The sequence below is a fragment of the Atractosteus spatula genome, chromosome 24 (assembly GCF_055471065.1).
Source record: "Atractosteus spatula isolate fAtrSpa1 chromosome 24, fAtrSpa1.hap1, whole genome shotgun sequence".
NCBI lineage: Eukaryota > Metazoa > Chordata > Actinopteri > Semionotiformes > Lepisosteidae > Atractosteus > Atractosteus spatula.
In genome coordinates, this window is record NC_142729.1 from 9,063,641 (window position 1) to 9,083,639 (window position 19,999).

The 19,999-nt window shown below is 50.7% G+C and overlaps 1 pseudogene; it reads right to left on the reverse strand.

The window, feature by feature from the left end:
* Window positions 1-513: 513 nt before the first annotated feature.
* On the reverse strand, window positions 514-3,327 carry LOC148815864 (uncharacterized; annotated as a pseudogene).
* Between the last annotated feature and the right edge of the window lie 16,672 nt (window positions 3,328-19,999).

Here is a 19,999-nt window from a genome sequence, read left to right on the forward strand (position 1 = left end):
CTTAAAGTATAATTATTGTACTGCAAGTTTTTTTTGTTATGAGCTGCAGATTCAAATGCTGTTCTTATTTCAATACTTTCAGTGCATCATTTACAGAAACTGATGAAACAGAGTGAAACTGGTGAACATCCCAAAGTACAAAGAAGTGTGAGGCAGCAAAGCATCTCAGATAGGTTCACAGGTGAGGTATCTCAATATCAGGCAGACTGGACTCTTAGGAGAGGCTGTATTGATAGTGTAACGCTTACGGCCGTCAGGTACTGTGTAAGAGCCGGCGTACCAGAGCAGGTGACGTCACCGCCCTTCCCTATGATAGCAGGACTACAGCTACTGGGCTGGAGAGAGATCTCTCTTTAGCTCACGGGGCTAGGTCGCTGCAGAGAGACGCGGAAGTCCCGGGTTCGAGCCTCAGTCGGGATGGGGCCGACCAGATGCGGCAAGGGCGCCCGCCTGAGCCCCCGTTGCGTTACATTGGTGTCAGAAGCGGGCAGAATGAGCAACTCGTGGCAGACATTACCCGACTCTGTTAAGCGCCGGCTGACGCTGACAGACGCAGAACCCATCGGCAGCACACATAGGGAGCCTGAGCAACTCCTGGGTGCGACAGGTGGCCACAGCCCTTACCAGGGCTACCCAGTAGTGGCCCCGCCAGTAGAATTGGGGCGGCTGCCCCGGAGAGAAGATGCCCTCCCTGCCGGAGCCGATCAGCGATTCCCACACCCATCGGCGCGGGTGCGACCAGGTCGCTACGATGGTGAAGCGCCTTGGGAAACCTATGAGGCACAGTTCCAGCTCGCGGCCCGGACGAATGGCTGGAGCCGGGCGGAGATGGCCGGCCACCTGGCGGCGGCGCTGGAAGGAGCGGCCTGCCAGGTGCTCCTGGACGTCCCGGAGGAAGACAGAGGCGACTACGCGGCGCTGGCGGCAGCCCTCCAGCTGCGCTTCGGTGTAGAGGAGGCGCCGGACTTGATGCGGGAGAGGCTGGCCCTGCGGCGGCGCCGACCAGGAGAGCGACTGGGCCCGGTCGCCGCGGATGTCATGTTCCTTGCCCGCCGAGGATACCCAACTTTCCCCCGGGAGGCGCAGCGGGAGATGGCTCTCCAGGCCTTTCTCAAGGCCCTCTCGCCAGAGGAGCTGCGGCGCCACGTGCAGCTGACCGCGCCAACATCGCTGGAGCAGGCCTTGGCCCTTGCCACACGGGCTGAGGCTGTGTTCGGGGTGGCTGGGAGCGCCACCAGACGCAGTGCGCCCTGCCGGCTGACCGAGACGGCGACGGAGGAATCCAGCGAGGGGGAAGAGGAGCCAGCCCGGGCAGCGACCCCCGCGGAACAGCCCCCGCACGCTGATTTGCGACCGCTGCGGGAAGAGAGGACACCGAGCCCGGCTCTGCCGGGCACCCGAGCCTCGTCCTCCCCGATCGGCGTCGGGAAACGGGAACGGGGCGGCTCAGCGCGGGGAAGGCCGCCCTTGAACACCTCAACCCCCGCTCCGGAGAGCGCTGTAAAAACCGGTGCCCCTCACGCCACCGTGGGGCGAGTCGGCTGTAGCCGAGGCCTGTACCTCCAATGCCGAATCGAGGACCAACCCTGCCTGGCCCTACTCGACACCGGTTCTTCGGTGACCCTACTCCGACCGGGCGTCCTCCCCGACACCGAGGGCACCAACCCCCCAGGATGGGAGGCCTCCAGCCTGCGGCTAAGGACCGTGACGGGACAGCTCGCTGCAGTCCGGGGGAAACAGGTGCTTGCCTTCCGTCTGGGTGCAGCGACGGTGCGCCACCCCTGCTACCTCGCACCCATCCAGGAGGACTGCATTCTGGGGCTGGACCTGCTGCAGCGAGTGGGGGCCAGTTTGGACTTGGACCGGCAGGAGTTGGTGTGGCAGGGGGAGCGACTGCACCTGGTGGAGGGCAGGCCCGGCGAAGGCCGAGGGACGCGGGCTTGCCGGAGCCGGGGGAACAAGAGGCGGCGGCGGCGGCGGCGACGTTCGAGAGGCTGATGGAGAGGGTGCTGGCATCGGTCCCGCGGAACCAGTGTGTGTTGTATCTGGACGATCTGCTGGTCCATGCCCGGAGTTTCGATCAGGCCTTGACGAACCTCCAGGCGGTGCTGGCCTGCATCCGCCGTGCTGGCCTGAGGCTCAACCCCCGCAAGTGCGAGCTCCTGCGGCGGGAGGTGACCTTCCTGGGACATGTTGTTGGACCGCGAGGGGTGGCTACGGACCCAGGTAAGGTCGCCGCAGTGAGGGGCTGGCCGACTCCACGCACCGTCGCGGAGCTGCGCAGCTTTCTGGGGTTGGCCTCATACTACCGGAGGTTCGTCCGGGATTTTGCCAGCATCGCTGCCCCGCTGCACCGCCTCACCGACAAGGGCCGCCGTTTTGACTGGGACTCGGGCTGTGAGACTGCCTTCGGCCGGTTGCGTGAAGCTCTGGTGGGGGCCCCCGTGCTGGCCTACCCCGACCCGCGGTTGCCGTATGTTCTCGATACCGACGCGAGTGACTCGGGGGTGGGCGCGGTGTTGGCGCAGGAGGGGCCGGATGGGGAGCGCGTAGTGGCCTACTATAGTCGGGCTTTGACTAGGCCCGAGCGGAACTACTGCGTGACCCGTCGCGAGCTGCTAGCGGTGATGGCGGCGGTCCACCACTTCAGGCCGTACCTGTTCGGGACCCGGTTCCGGCTGAGGACCGACCATGCGTCCCTCACCTGGCTGCTCCACTTTAAGGAGCCGGAGGGGCAGATGGCGCGATGGATAGAGATCCTGCAGGAGTACGACTTCACTGTCGTGCACCGTGCGGGGTCTCGCCATCTCAATGCCGACGCTCTCTCGCGGCGCCCCTGCGAGGCCGCGGACTGCCACCACTGCGCCCGGCGGGAGCAGCGTGAGGGGGCTGTCCGCCCCGTGGCGGGGGTGAGCACCGCGGCCACGGCCCGGGAGGGGCCGCTGGGGGTGGGCCTGCCAGACCTGGCGCAGCGTCAGGCAGCTGATCCTGACGTGGGGCCGGTGCTCCGCTGGAGGGCAGCAGGAGTGCGGCCTACGCGAGAGGAGCTCGCCCCGCACCCAAAGTCCGTCAAGGCCCTCTGCGCCCTGTGGGAGGCCTTGGAGGTAAAGGACGGGGTGCTGCGCCGGGGGTGGCGGGTACCCTCCAGTGGCGAGGTACGGTGGCAGCTGGTGGTGCCTCGGTCGCTCCGCGGGGCGGTGCTCCGAGCGGTGCACGGCCAGCCGGGCGTGGGGCACTTCGGCGGTAAAAAAACCCTGCAGCGTCTCCGAAGCCATTTTTATTGGGGTCTTTGCCACCGGGACGTGGAGCGGTACTGCCGAACGTGTGCGGTGTGCGTGGCACAGAAGGGCCCCCCCGAGCGCTCCCGGGCCCCCCTCCAACAACACCAGGTGGGGGCTCCTATGGAGCGGGTGGGAGTGGACGTTTTGGGCCCGTTTCCGCGCACTGAGGCCGGGAACCGCTACGTCTTGGTGGCCATGGATTATTTTACGAAGTGGCCGGAGGCCTACGCCCTCCCGGACCAGAGTGCCCCCACGGTGGCCGATGCACTGCTGGAGGGGATGTTTGTCAGGCTGGGGGTGCCGGAGGAGTTACACAGTGACCAGGGGCGTAACTTCGAGTCCCAGGTCTTCGCCAGAGTGTGCCAGCGCCTGGGGATCACTAAGACGCGGACCACACCGCTGCATCCCCAGAGCGACGGGTTGGTGGAGCGGTTTAATCGGACGCTCGCCACCCAGCTGGCCACCCTGGTGTCCCGGCACCAACGGGACTGGGACCGCCACCTCCCCCTTGCGCTCTGGGCGTACAGGACCGCGGTCCAGGAATCCACCGGGTGCACCCCGGCCTCGCTCATGCTGGGCCGGGAAATGCGAACACCGGTGGACCTGGTCTTCGGCCCGCCGCCCGGAGACGGGTCGGCACCGCCGGCTGGACCGGACTACGAGTGGGACCTGCGGCAGCGGATGCAGCGGGTGCACAGCTTTGCACGGACCCACCTGACACAGGCGGGGGTCCGGCAGAAGCGGTACTACGACCTGCGCTGCAGGGGGCCTGCCTTCCAGCCCGGGGACTCGGTTTGGGTGTACAACCCGCGGCGCCGCAAAGGCCTCAGCCCTAAGCTGGCGCCGTCGTGGGAGGGGCCCGCTGAGGTACTCGGGGTGGTGGGCGAGGTCTGCTACCGTGTCCGGTTGCGAACACGGGGGAGAGTGGTGGTCCTGCACCGAGACCGCCTGGCCCCCTACCGGGCCCGGGAGGAGGAGCCGTGTGGGGAGGCTCTAGAGGAGCAGCCGGGGCTGGAGCCGGCCGATAGTGGGGCGTCCGTGGGTCGCCAGCCGTCACCGCGGCGCAGCGGCCGCTCACGCAGGGTTCCGCAGCAGTTGGCCGGATACGAGTACAGCCTGAGGGGGGTGTTCGACGTCGGCGAGACGCCAGACGCTTCAGGTGGGGGCAGTGTAACGCCCTCGCCTGGTGGTGAGGAGGAAGCGCCCCTAGGCGCTCGTAGTACCGCGGGGCATGCTGGGAGTGGTAGCCGGGGAGAGTATGAGGGTCAGCACGATGACCAGCGGCTGACCCTACCTGTGTAAATAATGTCCTAGTAATTCGAGTGCCCTGTGTAGTCCTGTAAAAGTGTAGTGTGTTGTTAGGTAATTACCACCCTAAATATGTGTACGTGTTCCGTCAGTCTCCTCATGTGTGTGTAGATCCTGTGTTTGGTTTTGGTGTGGTTGTCAAATAAAGTCAGTGTTTTGGCTGGTTAATCGCGTCTCCACTGTTCTTTAGTTCTGAAAAGAACCTGCAACGCTACATTGGTGTCAGAAGTGGGATGGGATAGCCCTTCGCCGGGGACGGCGATTTAAGCGGGGGAGAGTGTAACGCTTACGGCCGTCAGGTACTGTGTAAGAGCCGGCGTACCAGAGCAGGTGACGTCACCGCCCTTCCCTATGATAGCAGGACTACAGCTACTGGGCTGGAGAGAGATCTCTCTTTAGCTCACGGGGCTAGGTCGCTGCAGAGAGACGCGGAAGTCCCGGGTTCGAGCCTCAGTCGGGATGGGGCCGACCAGATGCGGCAAGGGCGCCCGCCTGAGCCCCCGTTGCGTTACAATAGGATGAAACAATCTGTTGGACATGCAGGGTGAAATGAAAGAGCAGCACTGTTCTCACTCACTGAGACAAGTGTCACATAAGAGGAGCAGAGCACTGTTTTTTTGGGAAAGACAGACTCTCAATTCAGTGTTCAGTGCTGCCCTCTAGTGTCAGTAATATGGCAATTACACTGAGACAAGAGTCACATCAGCAAGAAGAGCAGCAGCGTTTGCTAGCAGAGACGGAGACTCTCAATTCAGTTTTCAGTGCTGCCCTCTGTTGACTAATAATACAGTAATCCCTGTGCAGCCCTCTTACAAAAAAATCATCATTATACAGAACAGTACAAGTGTAAGCAATTATAATAATTATTAAAAGCTTTTAGACTACAGTATGCTGACATCAAATGAATTTGAATTTGGATTTACACAGCAAAATGCAGGAAAAGTGCATTTTGATGGGACACAGTATTTGTGTGTCCGTTTGCACAGATGTGCATGTGTACAGAGACAGGTTGATGCCAAACAAAAACTTGTTGAAAAGGAAGAATTCCAGGACGGCACACAACCCGTATTACAGCTTGCACACGGCTGGCGTTCCGTTTACTGTTTCCAGCGATAACACTTGGCATTAGTCTTACTATGGAGTTAAGTGAATGTATTGCGTTCAATGTTTAAAGAGGAGGCAATGTACAACCTATGCAGACATGTTTCTGCAGCTTCACATCAAGAAGAACATACTGAAAGTTTGGAAACCCGTGACGTCTCTTCTCACAGAAACGGAGAAAACGATAAGCGTTTAACCTGGGAATGCTTACTTACGGAAGCGCATTGCTGCCACTGAAGAAAACAAAATCCTCGATAAGGAATTTTCTCGTACGATATAGTAATTCTCGCGGACTCTATATGATCATGCGACAGCACGATCGCCATATACTGTAATACCTCTATCGCTCCATGCGGACTTATAGTTTTAAGCAGTGGAGCTGATTGCACGTGTAACTGTTCATAACGGAGCCATCATTGCTTTGATCTCTTAATCCCACACACCTGGTCCTAATGCTTATAATGATTCTGTTCATATTTGCTCACAATTGCAAGACTTCATTATGACTAAACCCCAGCCGGAAGTAAATCCGTACTAATTCTGCAGCGCCGGACATTGACACGATCATTAAACCGAAAGTGCCAGCCAAGCTCACGGTAGCTTCTATATGCGTTCAGTGCACAACACAACAGGTTGTGTATACACTGAAGTAATCATTGCTATCTTGTAATCTCGTAAAAAGGGCGATTATTTTACCCTTGGTGGCAGCAATGCGCTTCCGTATTTACTGACACGGCGTTGTACTTCATGTATACAAAAGACAGAACACGTGTTCCTTTATTATTTTTTTTCCCGAAAAGAGGAGAGTGGAAATGTTCTGCTGTTGTTTAAGTCAATGCTACTTTGCAGGGGACAATATTATTTCATATTGTGGCGTCCTCGCCTGGCGTTGCGGCCGAAGAGCGCACGGCTGGGGTGCGCGGCGAGGGGCAGGACGGGAGTAGTGGTAGTGGTCAGGGCAGGGACTAGGACAGCCACTGGCCAGTGCCGCTGACCATTCTGAACGGGTGTACACCCTAGATAGGTTGTCGGAGTCCCTGTAAATAGTTATCCCGGTTTTCCAGCCCCTTCTATATCTGTACCCACTTATCACTCTATACCACGTACTGTACGCGAAATGACTCCAGTGTGTTCTACCCTGTTTCTCTCTTTATTCCCTTTCTCTGTTGCTGGTGCTGAGCCGGACGCACGTCCAACTATAAAGCGCTGTGGTTTTAAATGAGCTCGAGTTCCTGTCTCCAACCTCGCTGACCCCGTCTCGTTACAATATGCAGTACAGTGCAATATACAGTATTAATATAGTAGGCACCATTGTCCACAAATAAACTTGTGTGTAAACGCAATACATGCCTCTCATATACGAGATACTTTTCTGCAATGCTATCTCGTATAAATGAGATATTTTATAATAATAAGCCTCCGTACACTTCCGTGCTCCACTGTCGGCATTTCTGTTGTATTTTACTTTGTCTTTGTGCAATCACAATATTTTCCTGCTAATTGAACAAGAAATCCAATGACACATATTACTTTTAAAGTAAATCTTTATTTCTTTATCTAAATGCAAAACTGTAAAGGTTTATTTATCCCAGAACTCCCTGTGGATTGTAATGTATGTGATGTGAGTCTTAGTTGTGTATAATAAGGTACTGTACAGTATATACAGTACTGCATCTGAAATACAAGTGAACAGACTGAAGACTCTCCTTCAATTCTCCTGCCATTTCCTGCCACTGCTGGTAACTCTGCTGAGTCACTTCCAGCACAAAGAATTGCAGTTGGTTACCTCAGCTTCAAAACTACATTAATCTTAATACAGCCTGGAAGAGTCATACACAATCTGAAGTGCTCCAATTTTTTTCCAAGAATAATAGCTTTTTTCTACCCATTGAGTGCAGTAAAATATTATCGCTACAGTACTGTACTGTATGTGTAATTACAGCAAGTAAAATACTTGGTAGGATGTCTAAGTCCTCATTTTACATTACTAATACCTCCATTTCCTGGGAAAGCAGAGATATTATAATTTCCATATTCTATTAAATAAAAACACTTTCTGAAAGATCACATACTGTATGTATCCACAGTATTTTGAACATTTTTCTGCTTTGTTAAGCTTTGTGTTCATCTTTCACTCTTTGCCACAGTTTATCCTAGATTAGTTCCTCTGACTTCAGCACATCTCTTTTGTTCTGCTGTGATCGGTACAGACAGATTCAACAGACAGGCTTAAAGTAATCTTTTTCATAGAGATTATTCCCAAACTACCACAAGATCCATCTGTCACAAGATACTGTACAAACATTAAGTAGTTACATTCCTTAGAGAAAGCATAAAGACAATTAGAGCATTACAAGCTGACAGGAACAAGGAAAAACGCATTGATTAAAAAAATACCCTGCTAACTAAATAACACTGATATAATAAAAAAGCTGCAACTTTGTATAAAATCATTGTTGCTGAATTATGATTTATAATGTGATTGGCTATAAAAAAATATCTGCTTCAACCTACTGTAAATACCTGCGGTGTCAATGTTGTCAATAGGGACATGTGAGAATAACTGCTCGGACCCTATGCGGTGATGAGAGAGTAGTTTGAATGAGTTTGGCGTCCAAATCCCAGGAGCGAAAGGAAGAATATGAGGTCAGGGTAGGAAGGCTGGGTCGGGTTTCCTGAGTGTCAGGTCGAGAGTATCCAAATCAAAAAGACGCTAGACAGAGACGAAGTCGAAGCCAAAGATTGAACGGGGTTGGGTATCCAGAAGTCAGGTCAGAGAGGTACGTGCACAAGAGAAAGTCAAAAGTCGAGCTCAACAGTGAGCGGGGACTGAGAGGAGTGAGAGGGTATAAATAGGATAAGGAGTGAGAAGTGATAATAGCTTAACTAGTGCGCAGGTGTTGACGGACAGAGGTGCACACTAGAATAGGGTTCATGACATGAGGATCATGCGGCCTCCGAACATTAAAACTTGCAATTGCAGAATAATTACAGTGCAAGGAGTTTTTATTAAAGCAAATCTTTCCTCTCGAGGCTCTTCAAAACCCAACACCAACCCCCACCTTGAATTTTCTGTATATAACAAAACCTCTGCATCAGACCGGTGTGTGAAAGTGTGAACTCTACCCTCCAGCAAGTGGAAAGAACAGCCCCTCAGTGTAGCTCCCTCTGCTGTCGACTGGAGGCTACAAGTCCCTGCTCTCTTCTACAGGGAGCTGCTGCCCTCTGGAGGCTGAGAGCAGGGTGTGAGAGAAATTTCTCCTCCTGGGTTGAGATCATGAGGAGAGCAGGGTTGTAATGATAATGCTCTCCCCACAGTCCCCAGCAGAGGGAGATGTTGGACAGAGTGAGATGCTATGATCTGTCCCTGGCCCTCACCTACTGGGGGTTTCACGTTGCTCAATGTCTCTATTAAATTCAGTCAGGGATCAGCCAGAAACTCCTTTCTCTCATCTTTCAAAACCCTGTGATTAATGAATGATGCAAAACAGAGGAAAACTATCCATCTATTTTCAAGTCCTACCTCTGCTCCCAGCTCAGATCACATTGATTGGTCTTAAACAGGATTTATACACAGTAGAAGAAGGTGCTTTGCATACCTGAGCCACTACAGCAACTGATCTTCTCCATTTTCTACAGACAGAGGAAGACAATTTGCATAAAAGAGACACTTTGCATTGGCAGCACATGCTTCAGTGCTCTGGGAGTGTTCATAACCCTGTGAGTTTAACACTTCATGACTGAGAGCTGCCCTTCATGGCAACGGAACCCACAGCAACAATGACTTTTATCACCATCTTCCTCTGGACACTTCTCATCTGTATCCCAGGTGAGGGCTTTTATTATTATTATTTGTAATATTGAACACATCTCATCCATTCTTCTATATCTTTCTTTACAAACCGATTACTGATTTTGATTTAGAAGTCCTGCCTGTTTTAATCTTTGTTTCTTTCAGAGTCCTCTGGGCAGGTTGTGATGACTCAGACTCCTCCAGCTCTCTCTGTCCTCTCTGGAGGAAGTGTCACAATCCACTGTAAAGCCAGTAGCTCAATTACTGGGTATTATAACTACCTGAACTGGTACCAACAGAGACCTGGAGAAGCTCCAAAACTCCTAATTTATTGGGCAACTGAACGTCAGTCTGGGGTCCCAGAGCGTTTCACTGGCAGAGGATCTGGACTGGACTACAGTCTGACCATCAGTGGAGTCCAGGCTGAAGATGCAGCAGATTACTACTGTGGACAGGGTGCACATACTCCTCTCACACAGTGATACACGCCTTACAAAAACCTTCTTCAACTCAGCTGGAGCTGCTCTGTTCATAAACTGTAAACACAGGGGACTGAGGCTGAGAACAGCTGCAGAGCAGCAATACTTTGTTCAACAATGTATAGAGTTGAGGCTTGTTCATCATGGATGAAAGGTCTTACTAACTAAAACTATTTTTTTAACTTCTATGTATATGATAATCCATTGCAGAGAAACTCAAGTTATTTGTAATTTTTGTAATTTTGTCTTGTAAAAAAGTCCAAGTTGCTCATTTCTAAAATACAAATGTAATGTTTTTTTTAACCAATGTTTGCAAATTATGTTCAAACCCAGCTCTGTTCAGTCCATCTGTAATAGTTATGCAACTCTTCTCAGCCTCAATCCCCTGTCCTGATTGTTTAAGCTCATTTAGAGGTGAGTGGGGTTTTTGGACAGACCTGGATAACTGTCTTACCCACAACAGCAGCTAACAGCAGTCAGACAGTAATCTAGTGCATCTTCAGGTTTCCAGGTACCAGAGCAGCTGCTGGCTGTGCAGCTGATAGAGATAGTGCCTCTTGGAACACCAGTCTGCTCTGGAGAGTCAGAACAATCTGGACTCCGAGAGGAAAGTGATTTAAAATAATTTATAAATGTTGATGGATTGTGAATATTTCCGGTATAAACAATGGAAATAACCTGAGTGTGACAGGCAGTCAGATGAGTCACTGCCTAAGAGGAGTCAGCTGTCAGTTGTTATACAAGAGTTGGCCTCTTGTCAGCAGGGTGTGAGGCAGGCAGGAGAGCTAGAGAAGGTGCACTCCTGCACTCTGTGGGACAGCCCGGTATCTGAAAGAGAGACCGAGAGAAATACAGAGAGAGAGAAGGATTCTGTCCAGTTGCACTCATTATTTTTAAGCAGCTTGCAACACTGAGAAAATACATGTGATACATTTTTCATTCATTTAACTGTCCTCAGTGACTCTAAAATGCTGGACAGTGACTGATCAACACTGTGTGTCTTAAAGTGTTCAGAGCAGCAATTCACTGACACACATGGTCTCATTCTGCTTGAAAGGCACCAGCCGTGTGGTCCTCAGTGCCAGTGAGAGTCCTCAGTAACACTAGAGGGAGCTGTGAGGTCTTTAAACTCTGTTTCTTATAATGTTACTAAATACTTTTTTGAGGGACAGTGAGATTATACTACAACTTCACAAGAGCCACTCAACACAGAGGAAAGAAATGGTGATCAGAGAATTTAGGTAATTAGGTTATTGTTTTATTAACCATAATTTAATAACACAGTTTAATGAGTGTCCAGAGGACCATACTAATCTCATTTTAATTCTACTCTTAACACCTGTGCTATGTTTTTAGCCAGTAATACCCAGGTGTTGCTCCTGTCTGGAGACCATAGACACTCTGCTGTAAGAGGTGCCAGCCCATCAGATGAGGGTTTAAATTGAGGTCCTGCCTGCTCAGTCAGTAGGGGGTCGCTGTTACTCTCTTCTCCCAGGAATCTGCTGTGTAGTGGGGCTGCTGGTGCAGAATGGCTGCTGCTCGTCTCCCAGCTGGTGCTGATCTTCAGTGCAGTGGGTCCCCTCCTGTGTGTTAAGGATCCTCTGGCATGAGAGGTGCTGTATAAAAGCAGGAATTCTCCTTCCTATTATTAACCCTCTGTCCTGGGAGTGACCATCGGGGCAGTTATTATCCTGCTCCCTCTGAACATGCAGTGTCAAGTCACTCCACACTTCACTCTGGTCTAGCTGTGTTAAGTGGATTAAGGGTTCAGCTGTTGTGTTTCATCATCTCCTACACTTTGTCCAGTACTGCTGTCCTTGTTCTGTCAGAGCAGGAGTCCTGTCTGTTCTTCTATGGGTGACAATGTGCACAGGAAAGACAGAGATACTGTACCTGACTAAGCAGCACAGGCTCTGGTTTTTTTTTACTCCTACCTTTCAATATGAGATCCCACCTCATTTCAGTGTTAGTGGATCAGTGACTGAATTTACTTCTAAAAGCCCCTTCTCTGAAAACCTTTCACAGGTTCACCCAAAGATACACATAATTAAAGACAAAACTCTCAGGTATTCAAGAAGTTGAGAGTGAAAACAGAATCCTGCCGAGGTTCAATTACAACAGAGATTAATATTTACATTTTGTGAAAACTCCAGTTTGACAGAACAAGGTATCTAACCTATCTTCAAAATTATTTTCATTAAATGGAGTTTTTAATGAAAGTTCGGGAGGAATGAAGGCAGCCGCGCTCATTCGACACAGCTGCTGCAATTCTCACTAATCCTGACGTAAGCAACCGGTCTCCATAAATACCAAACGTCACCCTCTCCTCTTCCTCGTTCGTTTTCTGCATGGTTTGTTTTTGCCTAGCTCGAATCCGTGCTCCCTTCTCATGGATCTACAAATCCGCCGCTCCGATGAAGACCTTTTCTGCAGCGCAGGAGACTCTCCTACCCTTCTCGTCCAGTCCACCCCCCACAGCTCCCCTCACCTCCGTCTCATCGCCTCCTTCAGCCGCCGTGCCACATCAGCGCCGCTCATCTCCCAGCCAGTCCTCACAAGATCCAACTCCTCGCCGAAGACTGCATTCCGCCGTCGTAGTCCCTCTCTCATTACGTTTCTCCACGGCAAAATCTCCAAACAACCCCGGCTTCTCTCGAGGATGTCCCTGCCGCCGCGCTTCACGCACATCGGCTCCCCCTTCTCCTGGATCATCTCTCGCAATTTCCAACCGGACTGTAGCAAGCCTCCAGAGGATACTTCGAAAACATGGCGTCCATTTTAAAAGAAACGCTTCCAAAAAAAAAAAAAAAAAAAAGCCCTGGTTTCCCTGTACTTAACCGCAGTCTACACAAGGAAACATCAACTCCCCAGCTTCCCCCGGCGCCCTCTGATGACATCACCCGTGCCGCCGCCACTCATCCCAACGTGAGGACCCCGAGGCTGCCCGCGCCTCTGCCTGTCGCATCTTCTGTCTTGTCCTGATATATCCGTGTCTGTCTCTTCTTCCAAGCAATCCATTCCTCTGCTGAACAACTGCACCTAGCCTCTTCCACCCAGCCTCCTGCCCCCTTGCTGCCGAGTCTAAGGCCCCAGGCTCACGCCCCTCCCCCCCCTTCTCCGCTTAATCTAATTTCTGCACTCTCCTCTCTCTACCTCCGGCGTCCAACACGGCTCAAGCTCCGCTAGCTTGGTGCCTTCGGCCCCGGTTTCTTTTCTTTCGGTCCATGCTGCTGTCTCCACGGCCCGAAGGCCAGCTAGTAACGACCCCCAGCTCAGCCAGCAGGCGGCCCTTACCCTCCCCCACCCCCTGGCGTCCAAGACGACTCGGCAGCCTCCTTAGTCCCTAACGCAGCCTTCGCCCCCGCTTCAATTCCTCAACAGTCTTCGGCTTCCATATCCCAAGCCACTGAGCTTCAGGCCCCAGATCCGTCAAACCCCTCCTACCACAACCTGCTTTCCGCTCTTCTCTCCTCATCTTCTCCCTTCCCCGGTGTCCAACACGGCATCCGTCATCCCATGCCTTCGGCCCTGGATTCCAATCTCCCCTCTACTAAGGACTTTCCTCTCCGAACAGCCGTTCCTCTCCCAGCTCCTCCTAACGCACTAACGTTTAGTCCTCCTCCCATTCCCTTTTCACTCCGGCAGCAAATTCCGAGGTGCGGACGTCAATCTAGCTCACCTTCTCTCTTCCTCCACTTACAACTCTGATTCTAGAACAGTCGATTGCGGCTCGATTTCCGTTACTCTCAAATCTTCCGACCCTCACTCTGCTTCAGTCCTTCAAATTTCCGACTTCTGATTGGCTTTCAGCATTTTCTGCGACACCACGTGCTCCGCCTTTCCCCAACGTCATCAGGAACTCGACGATTACATGCACAGCATCCCCGATCTATCTGTCCTTTTCGAGGGCTCCCTGTTCTACGATTACCATAAGCAGTTCTTGGCCGAGGCCGCTGCCCGCCTACTCCAACGGAACCAGCGCACCTACCGGGGAGCCCTCGACATTGAGCTTTACTGCCGCACTTTCACCGATGTCCAAGCCCTTTCCTGCGACTTCTGTTCCTCTCGGACACAATCATCAAATCTTTGCCCTGATACCATCCGCAAGCCCAACCCTGACTCCGCCCCTTCTCCCCCACAGCATCTATTCTCCCGCCAGGTCTTCTTCAAACCTTCCCGGTCCAAAGATGTTCGCGGTCGCCCCATCGTGATGATCAGAGGCCAACAAATTTCCAACATCTTCAATTCCTCTACACGTACCTCTCCCCTTCGTCGCTTCCTTCACATTTGCAGCTTCCGCGGCAAAGCTCATGCTCGCTCTGCCTGCCCCCGCCGGCCCTTCCATGCTCGCTCCACCTTCAGCGTTCCCAAAAGACTACTGGCTTTTCCGTCTACCCCAATCGACATCCCCGCTCTTGCTTTCGGCCTGCTCCGTCACCCTGACCCCTCTTCCACCCACATCTTACTCGATGGCCTTTCCTTCGGATTCTCACCAGGCTCGTGCACACTTCCTTCTTCCTTCGTCTTTTGCAAAAATTTGCAATCTGCCGCCGCCGATCCCCAGTCCGTTGATTCCTTGCTAGCATCCAAAGTCGAGAATGATTTCATGATCGACCCACTTGACTCTTTCCCATTCCCCGCATACCACATCAATCCCATCAGCATAGCGGTCCGTCTGGGCGCTTGGCTCACTAAGGCCAACATCCCCAGCACCGTTAATGTTATGCCTTTTGACCCAGACCTCTGGCACCTCTTCGGAGTTCATCGGCGGAACACGCAGTCCGCCTTACCTTCGGTCGTAGGAGTAGCCCAAAACATTTTCAGTACCTTAGCCGAAGCTCTCGGCCGGATCCCCTCGAATAACTATAAGCTTCCTTTCTCGTCCACCTTCTCAACGATTTCCTTACCATAGACTTTCCTCACACCCCACCTGCAAGAGCCTCCACCTCACTTCTTTCCGTTTTTAGGAAACTAGGGGCACCCCTTGCCATGGACAAAACAACTGGCCCCTCTCATATAATCCAATTCCTCGGGATCACCCTCAATTCCATCAATTTCTCCACTTCCCCGCCTCGCGACAAAATCGACAGGATCCAGATGTATTCTTCCGCCAAATTTCGCACAAAGAGGGAACTTCTCTCTCCGCTCGGCCACCTCAATTACGCCATGCGTATCATCCCTCAAGGACGGTCTACCTTCTCGACCTCGCCTCTTCCGCGCCCTCTCTTTACCACCACGTAAGCCCTTCAGCCAACCGCAAATCCGAGCTCAGGCTCTGGCAGCTTCTCTTGGCCAACCTGAATGGCATATCTCTCTTCTACGGTGACCTCCTCTCTGACACTGAGGATATCCAGCTTTTCACAGACGCAGCCCCCTCAGTCGGTTTCGGAGGCTATTACAAAGGCCAATGGTTCGCGGCCCCTTGGCCTCCCGATTTCTTTCCAATCCCTCTCGACAACCAGTCATCCGCCTTGTTAGAAATATTTCCAATTGTCGTTGCTGCTTCTCTTTGGGGCCACAATTGGAAACAAACGTCCTCATCCATTCGGCCATCCATGCAGTAGTTCATATAACCAACAAAGGAAGGTCTTCATCCCAATCCATCATGAAATTCCTCTGCTGCCTAAATGGATTTCTCTCACACATCAATCCATCCGCGTAGCTGCTCGCATTCCAGGCCACCTTAATGAGATAGCTGACTCTCTCTCTCGCTTTCAATTCAGGAACTTGGCACCAGATGCAAGACTGAACCCGTGCACAGTACCTCCCTATTCGGAACTCGCGTTCCTCTGAATCATCCTTTCCATCGCTATCTCCAGCTGGCCCAGCAAACTATCCTCTCAGGGATCGCCCCTTGAACTCTCAATTCTTACTGCACCGCCCGGAAAGGCTTCCGATCCTTCCACCTCTCAACGAACATAAAATTCCATTCTCTCGACATTCTCACCGTATCATCCTTCGTTTGCTATCGCAGAAACTCACTCAAGGTACGAGCATCCACCACCAAAGTATACCTGTGCGGCATCCACTCCTTTTTGGCACGATCTGTCCATCCCTCATCCACCCTCAAATTACTCTCCTTAAAGGCTTTCAGTGGCTTGAAAACCACTTCCGAACCTACGCGCACCACTTACCTCAGACATCCTTGAATCCTGCCTCAACGTTGTCAGGTCAGGTTACCACTCACCCCGGGTCGACCACCCTCTTGAATCTTCATTCTTGTTAGCCTTCTTTATCGTCCTAAGGCGCTCCGAAATTACCGCTAATTCCACATCCTTCGATCCTTCTCCTCAACCCTGCTTATCCAACATCTCCTTCCGCAACGCTGACCTTCTATCTCAAGAAAAGCAAAACCAACCAACTCAGATCCGCCACTCTCGCCTATTATTCCAAACTCCGTTCCTACATAAGCCCTCACGAGCCTCTATCCCATTACGCACATCTTCGCACCTCTGCCGGAGCTTCGCCTACTGCCCCTCTGTTCGCAAACGAGAACGGCCGCATCATGATACCCTCCTAAACGATTCTCCGGGCACTCCTTTAGATCAGGGGCCGCATCCTCCGCCGCTCGCCAGGGCATACCCGAGTATCTCATCAAGCACCTAGGCCGTTGATCCTCCGAGGCTTACTACGCATACATTAAAACTAACCCCGGTAACCTCAAGCAGGCACTTTCTCTCCTCAGCTGAATTGGCCCAATAATCTTTTGTTTTTGTTTTTCTGCACTGGTGACTGGGGGTCCCGCTTGGTTCTTTTGGGGGTCCTATCCTCCCCGTCCAACGGCCGGGAGGTTGGCCCTCAGCCAAGCGGGTTACGCCAAATCTCCACATCACAATAAACGATTCTAATTTCTCCCAAGCTTTCGGCTGCTGTCATTCCTCGTGAAATGGAGTTTTTAATGAAAGTTCGGGAGGAATGAAGGCAGCCGCGCTCATTCGACACAGCTGCTGCAATTCTCACTAATCCTGACGTAAGCAACCGGTCTCCATAAATACCAAACGTCACCCTCTCCTCTTCCTCGTTCGTTTTCTGCATCCCTCCTCCACCCCCTCTCCACCTTTGCAGCTACCCCATTGGTTGCATGGGGGTCCTATCCTCCCCGTCCAACGGCCGGGAGGTTGGCCCTCAGCCAAGCGGGTTACGCCAAATCTCCACATCACAATAAACGATTCTAATTTCTCCCAAGCTTTCGGCTGCTGTCATTCCTCGTGAACTCAGAAAACACAGCTCTGCTGTGTAGCTGTCTATAGAGGAATTCTATGAAGGTTTTTTGATCTCCAGTGATGTGTTATAATCTGTTATCAATGAAGGCCTGTTTCCATACTCATCATGCTGTCTACACTGACCCCTGTGGCTCCAGCCCATCACACTATTACACTGAAAAAGCTCTTGCAATGCCCACAAGAGGGCGCTCATTGACAACATCAACATATCACTATTCCTGTCTCTGCATGACCTGAGTGGGTTCCAGTCTCTCAGTCTTCTTCCACTCCTCTCCAGCCCTATCAGGCTAATCTCCTTGTCTCCTGTCCTCTCTCACCCCAGGTGTATTTTATCTTCTTATACTTCTGCCTTTTTAAAACTGCCCACTTTTCACATTCCAGCCACAACATTATAGGGCAGTAATGAAAGCTGAACTATGGCAATCTTGGCTGTTCTTGTGAAGGAAGCAATGGGGCACCTTTTACATCTCTGTTTCCTTCTGTCAATTATTATATTATATTTGAACAAAGTCTGTACATTTGAGAAATTAAACTTTGCAAAGTGACAGTGCAATGAGAAATGCATTGCAATGAGAAGCAATAGAATTATTAATATTGCGTCTGTATTGCCACAACAGGAGAATATTTAGGTGGTCAGACGAGGCTCAAGACAGAGAAAGAATTGAACTGCAAGGAATCTGAGATGTATTTACTGAATGACTATTAAATGTATTTGACTGTTCATAGATTTTATTTTCTGGTTAGAAACCTACCTGTGGAGGGACTCAGAGTGTGTCCTCTCTCTTTTTGCATCTTCTAAATGCTTTTTTAAAACATTCAAAACAAAACAAAAAATAATTTAATTCCTTTTTTAAATCATGGGCAACTTTATTTCTCAGGGAAATATTTTAATACAGAGACGACAGAAGGACAGTGATGGAGATCTGGAGTGGGTCCTCCCTTGTCTTTAAAGTCTTTTGTATGTCTGCTGTTCCAGTGTGCCCGCAACTTGTGACCCACTCATCTCACCAGTCCAGTAGCAGCTACACTTGTTATGTCCTCTCCTCTCTGGGGTCTCTTTGATCACCCAGGGGTAGGAGGAAGGATTGTAACACCTGTAAAAATCCTCTGACTGCACCCTGTCCCACACTGTAGAGAATAAAGACAGCACTGAGTCACTCAACATGTTTTTCTAAGGCTTAGGGAAGAAAATACAAATAAATGATCACTATAACCACAGAAAAACAGAGTTATTAACTCATGATGATTAACGATTATCATCCTATGTCATTTGAAAACACGTTTCGGTGTTGGACTTTATTGATATTCCACCCATCCATTTTCTAGCCGCTTGATCCAATTCGTGGTCACGAGGGAGCCAGAGTCTATCCCAGCCAGCAAACAGCACAGGGCAGGATACACCCTGTACAGTACATGACAGCAGTCCACCACACGGCAGACACAGAAACAAACATGGTCATTGTCAAACCACTTTCCCAGAAGCCAATTAGCCTTGTATGTGGTTTAGACTGTGGGCTGAAACTAAAGCACCAGGAGAAAACCCACTTGAACCAAGTGAAATCATATAAACACCATGCAGAGAGCACCAAAGGAATTCAACCCAGTGCTCAAGTGCTGTGAGGCAGCGATAGTAGCTACTGTGTCAATTGTTTTTATCTGCAATAAAAAAGACAATCTGTGGTGCAGACTGAACTTTCACTCTGCAAGCAGATCATAACTCTTTTTGTCATATAGATATGTATAAAATAAGGTTGTTTTCATACTTCAGAAAAATCTCCCTGCTCCAAGCAACTGCTATAATAACAGTCTATGGTTTACTGACCAAGGAAGACAATTTGCATAGAAGAGACACTTTGCATTGGCAGCCCATGCTTCAGTGCTCTGGGAGTGTTTATAGCCCTGTGAGTTTAACACTTCATGACTGAGAGCTGACTTTCATGGCAACAGAACCCAAAGCAACAATGAGCTTCATCACCATCTTCCTCTGGACACTCATCGTCTGCACTCAGGGTAAGATATTATTTCATTATTTATTTTTATTTTTGGGGGGAAGTTTTAATTGAAGTATAATACATTGAACATTGCAAAAATATAATGTTGGCAATTAAAACAAACACTATAAATATAATTATGTTTTTATTATTTTCAGTATCCAGAGGACAGATTACTGTGACTCAGACTCCATCAGTGAAATCTGTAACTCCAGGACAGACAATTACTGTGAGCTGTAAGACCAGCACAGCAGTATACAGTTGCTATTCAAGCAATGACTGCCTATCCTGGTACCAACAGAAACCTGGAGAAGCTCCTAAACTCCTGATCTATTATGCAACTAACTGTCAGACTGGGATCCCAGAGCGTTTCAGTGGCAGCAGATCTGGGACTGACTTCACTCTCACCATCACAGGAGTCCAGGCTGAAGATGCAGCAGATTATTACTGTCAGAGTTTCCACTACATCAACAGTAAATATCTGTTCATACAGTGTTACAAAGCCGTACAAAAACCTCGCTCAGCAGGACTGCACAGCGACTGCACTGCTGCAGCTGTGACCTACTGAGATGAAGACAGATGAACAGAACACAGTTTACTGTATGAAGCAGTTAAACTGAGATAAAAGCTGAACTTCATTAATGATATAAGTTAAGATATAACTTTATTTGCCATACAAAAGAGTGGAAATTTGTCTTTGGCATCACCATACAAAACTAAAAAAGGCAATACTCAACATAAAATAAATACAGGTGGGTAGCTGCGTCAGCATGCATAGGCTGCAAAGGAACAAGGTGTCACACCTGAAGAAGGCTCCACAGCC